Raw genomic sequence first — 8,570 nt, forward strand, 5'->3', positions numbered from 1 at the left:
ACGACTTAAATGCACTTAATCTTGGCGAATCGACCACCGTTACAGGCAAAGCATTTCATGTCCTAACTACTCTCTGAGTAAGGAAACTACCTCTGACATCTGTCTTATACCTTTCTCCCCTCACTTTAAAGTTGTGACCCTCGTGTTTGCCGTCCCCAAACTTGGAAAAAAACTCTCCCTGTCCACCCTATCTAAACCTCTGATTATCTTGTATGTCTCTATTAAGTCACCTCTCAGTCATCTCTCCAACGAGGACAGCCTCAAGGCCCTCAGTCTTCCCTCATAATACATTCCTTCCATACCAGGCAACAGGCTAGAAAATCCCCTCTGCACTCTTTCCAAAGCGACAACATCCTCCTTATAATGTGGAACCAGAACTGTTGACAATACTTAAAATGTGGCCGTACCAGATATTTGTACAGCTGCAGCATAACCTTCTGATTCCAGAACTCAATCCCTCTATTAGTAAAGGCCAAAACACTGTTTTCCTTCTTAACAACCCTGTCAATCTGAGTGGCAACTTTCAGGGATGTGTGTACATGGACACCGAGATCTCTCTGCTCATCTGCACTCCCAAGAATCTTACCATTAGCCCAGTACTTTGCATTCCGATTACTCCGTCCAAAGTGTATCACCTCACACTTGTCCACGTTAAACTCAATTTGCCACCTCTCAGCCCAGCTCTGCATCCTATCTATGTCTCTCTGCAACCTACTACATCCTTCTTCACGATCCACAACTCCACCAACCATAGTGTTGCCCGCAAATTTACTAACCCAACCTTCTAAGCCCTCATCCAGGTCATTTATAAAAATGACGAATAGCCCTGGACCCAACATCGACCCTTGCGGAATGCCACTAGTAACTGGACACCAAGATGAACATGTTGCATCAACTACAACACTCTGTTTTCTTTGAGCGAGCCAATTACTGATTCAAACTGCTATGTCTCCCACAATCCCATTCCTCCACATTTTGTCTAATAGCCTACTGTGGGAATCTTATCGAACACCTTGCTGAAATCCATATACAGAACATCAACCTGCTTACTCTCATCTACCTGTTTGGTCACTTTGTCAAAAAACTCATAAGATTCGTTAGGCACGACCTTTACAAAACCATGCTGACTGTCCCTGACCAGATTATTCTTTTCTAGATGATTATAAATCCTATCTCTTATAATCTTTTCCAACGCTTTACCAACAACTGAAGTGAGACTCACTGGTCTGTAATTACCAGGGTTGTCTCTAAAACCCTTCTTGAACAAGGGAACCACATTTGCAATCCACCAGTCCTATTCCTGTAGATAATGATGATTTCTGGATCAATGGCACTGCCTCGGCAATCTCTTCCTTTGCTTCCCAGAGGATTCTAGGATAGATCCCATCTGGCCCAGAGGACTTGTCAATTTTTACACTCTACAGTATTTCTAATACCTCTTCCCTGTGAACCTCAATCTCTTCGAGTCGAGATGCAAGTATCTCTGTATCTTCCTCGCCAACATTTTCATTTTATATAGTGAACACTGTGGAAAAATATTTATTTAGTGTTTCCCATGTCTCCTCTGACTCCACACACAACTTTCCACTATTATTCTTGATTGGCCCTAATATAACTCTCGTCATTCTTTTCTTCCTGACATACCAATGGAAAGCCTTCGGGTTAACCCTGATCCTATCCGCCAACAACTTCTCATGTCTCCTCCTGGCTCTCATGTCTCCTCCTGGCTCTTCTGAGCTCTCTAATTAGGTCATGCAGGGAAACGATTCCTTCTGCTGCACAACATCATTCTGCTTCAAAATATCAGGCAGTATTTCATGTTGATTACTGTAAACGTTAACCTTTAACAAGTCATGACAGTGAAATCACTGAATCCTCATCACTATACGACCAGGGAAGATTTCTGTTAAAATCACCCTGGACACCAAGAAATTCGCCATTCTATTCTCCCATCCTTCTGTGCGTGATCCCCTCGGCCCAATTCCGGTCTTGTTGGTTGGTTTACAATACTGAGGCTATCCAATCATCTTTGCATTTCAGTTTCTAAAGGATGAGACCTTCTCTCTGAGCTGGCAATGTGCTTGCTCAGTGGTGATAAAACTGTCCTTGTAAACTAGAAAAGTGCTTGAAATAGGCGATTCCTGTTTTTCATTCCAAGAACTTGAGGCAAACCGTTTGGCAGGACAGGAAATAGCGGGCGTGAGCAGTGATCAAGTTTGGCAGCAAGAACGAGGTGAGGCAGTATAAACTACAGAGTAATGGGGAAACAATGGGCAAAGAACACTGGGACGGGAGGGGCTCAATGCTTCCTTTCTTTGCTGTAACCAGACATTGGTGTTGATCTCTGAAACGGGACAACATCAGACCAGTCGATGAAATCTTACTTTCTCCTTGTTTTCTCCCGAGGCCTGTGTCACACTTGGGGAAATGTGTCTGCGTGCTTCAGTCTATGGGTAAAAATGGGGTTCAGTTCCCATCTCAATCTTTAATCCCACTTATTGCGTTTTACGAGATTAAAACGTACCAGAGAAATTAGTATTCAGGTGAAACGTCAGAGCTTACAAGGTTACAGACCAAGTGCTGGGAAATGAGATGAAGGGACCCATTTCTGTGCTGTAAACACTCGATAATTCAATCGTTTTTGAGGGGAAACATATCTGCAGTGACATAATTCCAAAAACTGAGTTATGAAGAAACGGTGCAACTGCTTCTGCCCTCATCCCTGGTGGTCTAGTGGTTAGTATTCAGCGCTTTAACTGAGTGCCCTGGGTTTCATGACCGTTCAGGAAATCAGGACTTCTTGTTCCTGATGCAGAGAGCGCAGCTCTACCAGGAATCTGTTCCATGCCTTAGATCAGTCAATACCCTAGCTCATCAAAGAAGGGAAAAGTGCCTTCCCTCTCTCTGCATAGTCAGACAGTTAATCCTTCATTCTCCTCTGATTCCACTTTCCAAAGAATTTCAAAATAATGTCAAAACTGAGTCTCAGCTATTTCTTTTCTGTGCTTTTCATCCATCGGAGCTGCAGCGACTAAGTGCTTTGGTTTCTGAAAACGAAACGTACCCATGAGCAATGTATTGGGATATTCCAGGATTGCCTTCTCTGACAACAGTGGGACATGACTGGTGTTGTCTATGATATGGAAGTGCCAGTGTTTGAGTTGAGTAGACAAAGTTAAAAATTACACAATATCAGGGCAGAGTCCAGCAGGTGTATTTGGAAGCACTAGCTTTAGGAGAGCCGCTCCTTCATCAAGTGGGTGTTTTTCTGCAGAAACTTGGTGTGTGTGTCAATATGCGCGAAGTTTTGGAAGATCATTTGGACTTTAACCGATCCGTTCGTGGTGTCGACGGTACCCATGACTTGGAGGTGTTGGTGTTGGACTGGGGTGGATACATTTAATAATCACACAAAGCCATTTTAGATTCCAACAGTTGACAAACACCTGATGACGAAGCAGTGCATGGAACACTGGTGCTTCCAAATAACTCTGTTCGATACAATCTGGTGCTGTGTGATTTTTACTCTGATAGCTCTTGGTAATGTTTAACTGATCGAAGACAGTGAAAGAACTTTCATTCGTGGAGATGAAAATTTCAAATATTATCCACAACAGCATAACAAAAGTGATTAGGTTGGATTTGTGATGAATCTCCACAATGCGCTTGTGCAAAGTAAAAGTCGAACTTACAACTGCCTGATCCGGAGCCAGCTCTTCGAATGGTTGCACCAATGGCCAGATGCACAGCCGAGATTTTACACGCTGCAGAGCTCTGGTGTTAACAAGGACATGAGCAATAACAGTAACAGTCACAAGGTGAACAAAGAACAAAGATAATCACCATCATGATTCACTTCAATTTGGCCTCAAAACAACGAGCATTCACAATCTGATCAGCCAATCAATGAGGTCACTGCCGATCTTAGAAATTGCAACTGACTTTGATGCGTTTTCACCATAATTTGAGGTAAACTCCAGCCTAATCATAACATCGCATATTCCCATTAATTTTTATATTTAGATATCGTTAATGACCTGTCCGAATTTGCAGGAAATGAGTGAAAACGTCCTTCCGATGATGTAATCCAGCGCAGAGTCGGCCAGAAAAGAAAAGACAAAGACATGAAGCATCACTCCCATTTCTCTCTGTACCAATGCGTTTTCCTGAGTTGAATATTTGCAGGACTTGTCTTTCTATCTAAAGAATTAATTATTTTCCCGGGAAAGATTCTTCATAAATCAATTAACATATGAGGTGTCGAAACATATTTTACTTTAGATTAAAATAGTTGAATATCCTTTCCCCCAGCCTAATATCCCAATGCTCCCTCCTCTTCCATGTAAATACAAGCTTCTCCAGGTGATGTTGGAGCTCCCAACATGACGTTACAATGCTCCTTGCTGCTCCATGTCAATAGAAGCTGCTTTACTTGAAGTTGGACCTCCCAGTTTGATGTCCCAATGCTCCCTGCTCCATGTCATTACCAGTGGTGCAGTTGAGTTTAGACCTACCACTCTGATGTCCCAATGCTCCCAGCTGTTACATGTCACTAAAAGCTGGTCCTTGTGTGGTTGGAGCTCCCACTCTGATGTCCCAATGCTCCTTGCTCCATGTTAGTAGAAGTGGTGCAGCTCAGGCTAGACCTACCACTCTGATGTCCCAATGCTCCCAGCTGCTATATGTCATTAAACGCTGATCCTTGTGAGATTGGAGCTCCCAGTCTGATGTCCCAATGTTCCCTCCTCCATATCAATAGAAGCAGTCTAGTTGAGGTTGGATGTATCACTCTGATGTCCCAATGCTCCCTGCTGCTACATGTCATTAAAAGCTGCTCCAGGTGAGAGTGGAACTCCCAGACGGATCTCGCAAAGCTCCTTGCTCCATGTCAACTGAAGCTGCTCCAAATATGGTTAGATCTTGCATTCGGATGTTCCAATGCTCCCTGCTGCTCCATGTCAACTGAAGCTGCTCCAGGAGTGGTTGGAACCCCCAGACTGATGTCACAACGCTCTCTGGTCCACGTCAAAAGACGCTGCTCCAAATGAAGTGGGAGATCCCATCCCTGGCAGCTCACATACTTCTATACCATCATAGAAATACTGCCCACTGAACATCCCCACCACTGGACCAATGGTGGAATAACCACATCATGAGAACCGAATATTATTTTTAGTCACCACCAAATCATTATTTCCAAAAGTCATTCTTTCTTAAACCTTATTTCGCATGTGCATACTGCAGTCCATCCGAAGTAAGATAATGGTGCTAATTGATGTATGCTGAATAAAAATTACATCCTATTTTTCATGTTGATTAACTGCGAGTTAACAAGAACAATGTTTGTATTCAAAACACACTTTTATTCCAGGTGAGAGAATGTAGTTTGCATTATTTAAAATGAACTTGTTCACTGCGTAAAATGATCAAAAAGATTTCAATTTCAAAACAACATTGGTAACGTTGTCATCCATCTTGAAATGTGGTGTCTTCTTCTTTCAACCAGACGGGTATTATATCAAAAAGTCTATTACTGATATGCGTATAGACACTTTAAATCGCAAGGATTGTGAAGGTTTGTAACTCAGGTTGAGGTTTAAGGTGTAGGTTTGCTCGCTGAGCTGTAGGTATGATATCCAGACGTTTCATTACCTGGCTAGGTAACACCATCAGTGGCGACCTCCATGTGAAGGGAAGCTGTTGTCTCTTGCTTTCTATTTATATCTTTCTCCTGGATGGGGTTCCTGCGGTTTGTGGTGATGTCATTTCCGGTTTGTTTTCTGCGGGGTTGATAGATGGCATGTAGATCTATGTGCTTGTTTATGGCGTTGTGGTTGGAGTGCCAGGCCTTTGGGAATTTTCTGGCATGTCTTTGCTTAGACTGTCCCAGGATCAAGGTGTTTCCCAAGTCGAATCGGACTACCAAGAATCCATAAACCAGGAGGCCCCCCTCAGACCCATAGTCTCATTACCCGGAACACCAACTTACGTACAGGCCAAAGGACTACACGCAAGACTGAATGCCTCATAGAAGAGTCACAGCACTCCATCCACTCCCCCCAGGAGTTCCGAAAAATCATCAAAAACACCAAAATAGAGGAAGAAGAAGCAACGATCTCATTCGACATAACAGCACTGTTCACCTCCATCAACATCGACCTGGCAAAGGAAACATTTACCACACTTTTAGAAGAGACCATCACAGACGCACCAACAACCATCAATCACATTACCAACGAAAACATCATGAAGCTAGTGGACCTGTGCCTCACCACCCACTTCACTTTCAACAACATATCTACAAACAAACCAACAGCACACCCATGAGATCTCCGCTATCAGGGTTCATAGCAGAGGCGGTTATGCAAAGTCTAGAACAAACAGCCCTACCAACAATCAAACCAAAAATCTGGGTCCGCTACGTAGATGACACCTTTGTCATCACAAAACAAAACAAGATAGAAGAGACATTTGACATCATCAACAACACCTTCACAGGCATAAAGTTCACCAAGGAGGAAGAAACCGACAACAAACTCGCATTCCTGAACGTCACAGTAGAAAGAAAGGACAACGGAGAACTACAAACCTATGTATACAGAAAACCAACAAACACTGACCAAATACTTAACTACACCAGCAACCATCCCAACACACACAAACGAAGCTGTATCAGAACACTATTCCAACGAGCCACCACACACTGCAGCACAGACGAACTTCGGAAAACAGAGGAAAACCACCTTTACAATGTATTCGAGAAGAACAGATACTCAAAAATACAGTTCGCAGATTCCTCAAGAACAAACCACGACAAGCAGACCAAACACAGCCAGAACCCCTAACCACCTTATCATACATCGAAGAAGTTTCAGAAATTACAGCCAGACTATTCAGACCCCTCGGAATCCTAGTAGTACACAAACCCACCAACACTCTCAAACAAAAACCAACTTAAAAGACCCAGTACAACCCAAGGACAAAACCAACGTCATCTACAAAGTTCCATGCAATGACTGCCACCAACACTATGTAAGACAAACAGGAAGAAAGTTAGCCACCAGGATATACGAACACCAGCTAGCCACAAAAAGCCACAACCTTCTCTCCTTCGTAGCCCTACATACGGATTAAAAATACCACTATTTCGACTGGGACAACACATCTATCCTGGAACAGGCTAAGCAAAGACATGCCAGAGAATTCCTAGAGGCCTGGCACGTCAACCACAATGCCATAAACAAACACTTAGATCTAGATGCCATCTATCAACCCCTCAGAAAACGAACAGGAAATGACATCACCACAAACCCCAGGAACCCCATCGAGGAGAAAAATATAAATAGAAAGCAGGAGACAACAGCTTTGCTTCAATTGGAGGTCGCCACTGATGATGATGTTACCTAGCCAAGTAATGAAACGTCTGGATATCAAAGTTACAGCTTAGTGAGCAACCCTACACCCTATATTTTAAATCATTTTTCATGTTTATGTTGCATGAATCTTACGGTTATTGATCCACACTTTAGTTTCACTCCCTATAGGTAACATGCTGATTTCTCCAGTTGTTCATAGTTCAATGTGAAGCATCCAGTGTGTGCATAACGAGAAGGAGCTTGCTTCCCACATCTTGTGTTTATCTGTGCCTTATGTCCAGCATTCATCAATGGCGAGAGCAAGGGGCGAGGGCGAGACCAATGTGTAAGTCTCTCCGTGCGCATGCACGGCACCCACAGCGGCAATTCTCCACTGTGCATTTACACCCAGTTCTCTGTGCCCCTAAACCCACACCCTGCCCCTTTGAAATATCTCCATTATTTTGTGCTGTTTCGCTGTTCTCTTCTCACCAGGATGAATAACTTCTACTCAACCTCCACCAGATTTCATCTGACAAAACATTCATTAAGATCCCTTTGCATAAACATGCACTTCGCAGCTCTCGGTATTTGATTTTCCTGGATGTCTTTCATACGAAAAAACGTTCACAGCAGCTTGTAATGAAAAAAAAAATCGCGTTTCGTTTCATTATCCCAAAGCAACCTCCATTTCAATGCAGTTTCGTCAAACGGCACAAACTATTCCTTGCGATTTTGTAATAGCGACAAAGCATATAAACTGACCGTTGGAGCTCCAGTTTGAATGCAACAGCTGAAAACAGCACCATTGAAAGCCGTGAATGACAGCGACGAGAGTGGGATTCGAACCCACGCGTGCAGAGCACAATGGATTAGCAGTCCATCGCCTTAACCTCTCGGCCACCTGGTCACAGACGATCGAAAAACTATGACCTTATGAATAATTGAATTTCGTAAATTATGCAGAGCAGCAGATGTTTCTCCCTGGTGTTGGTGAAATGAGAAACAACACAGTCCAAGACGATGGTCTGACCCCTGGGTTGTGGGGCAAGTGCACTCCCACTGTCACACTGTGCACACATTGTTCTGAACAAAAATGAGGAAATGACTATGTAACAAGGTCAGTTGAATTCTGTGAAATTTGAAGTCAACGGAATGAAGAACCCGAGACAGCAGGAGGTGTTCTTACAATAAAGAGTTGGATAGAGCTCTTAA

General features: G+C 43.3%; 1 non-coding gene across 1 annotated transcript; it reads right to left on the reverse strand.

Annotated features, from left to right (window-relative positions):
• Positions 1-8,183: 8,183 nt before the first annotated feature.
• Positions 8,184-8,265, reverse strand: trnas-gcu (transfer RNA serine (anticodon GCU)). Its single transcript has one exon. It is a non-coding gene; the product is annotated as a tRNA-Ser (tRNA).
• Positions 8,266-8,570: the final 305 nt, after the last annotated feature.

Source organism: Chiloscyllium punctatum, unplaced genomic scaffold, assembly GCF_047496795.1.
Source record: "Chiloscyllium punctatum isolate Juve2018m unplaced genomic scaffold, sChiPun1.3 scaffold_77, whole genome shotgun sequence".
In the NCBI taxonomy this organism is placed as follows: Eukaryota; Metazoa; Chordata; class Chondrichthyes; order Orectolobiformes; family Hemiscylliidae; genus Chiloscyllium; species Chiloscyllium punctatum.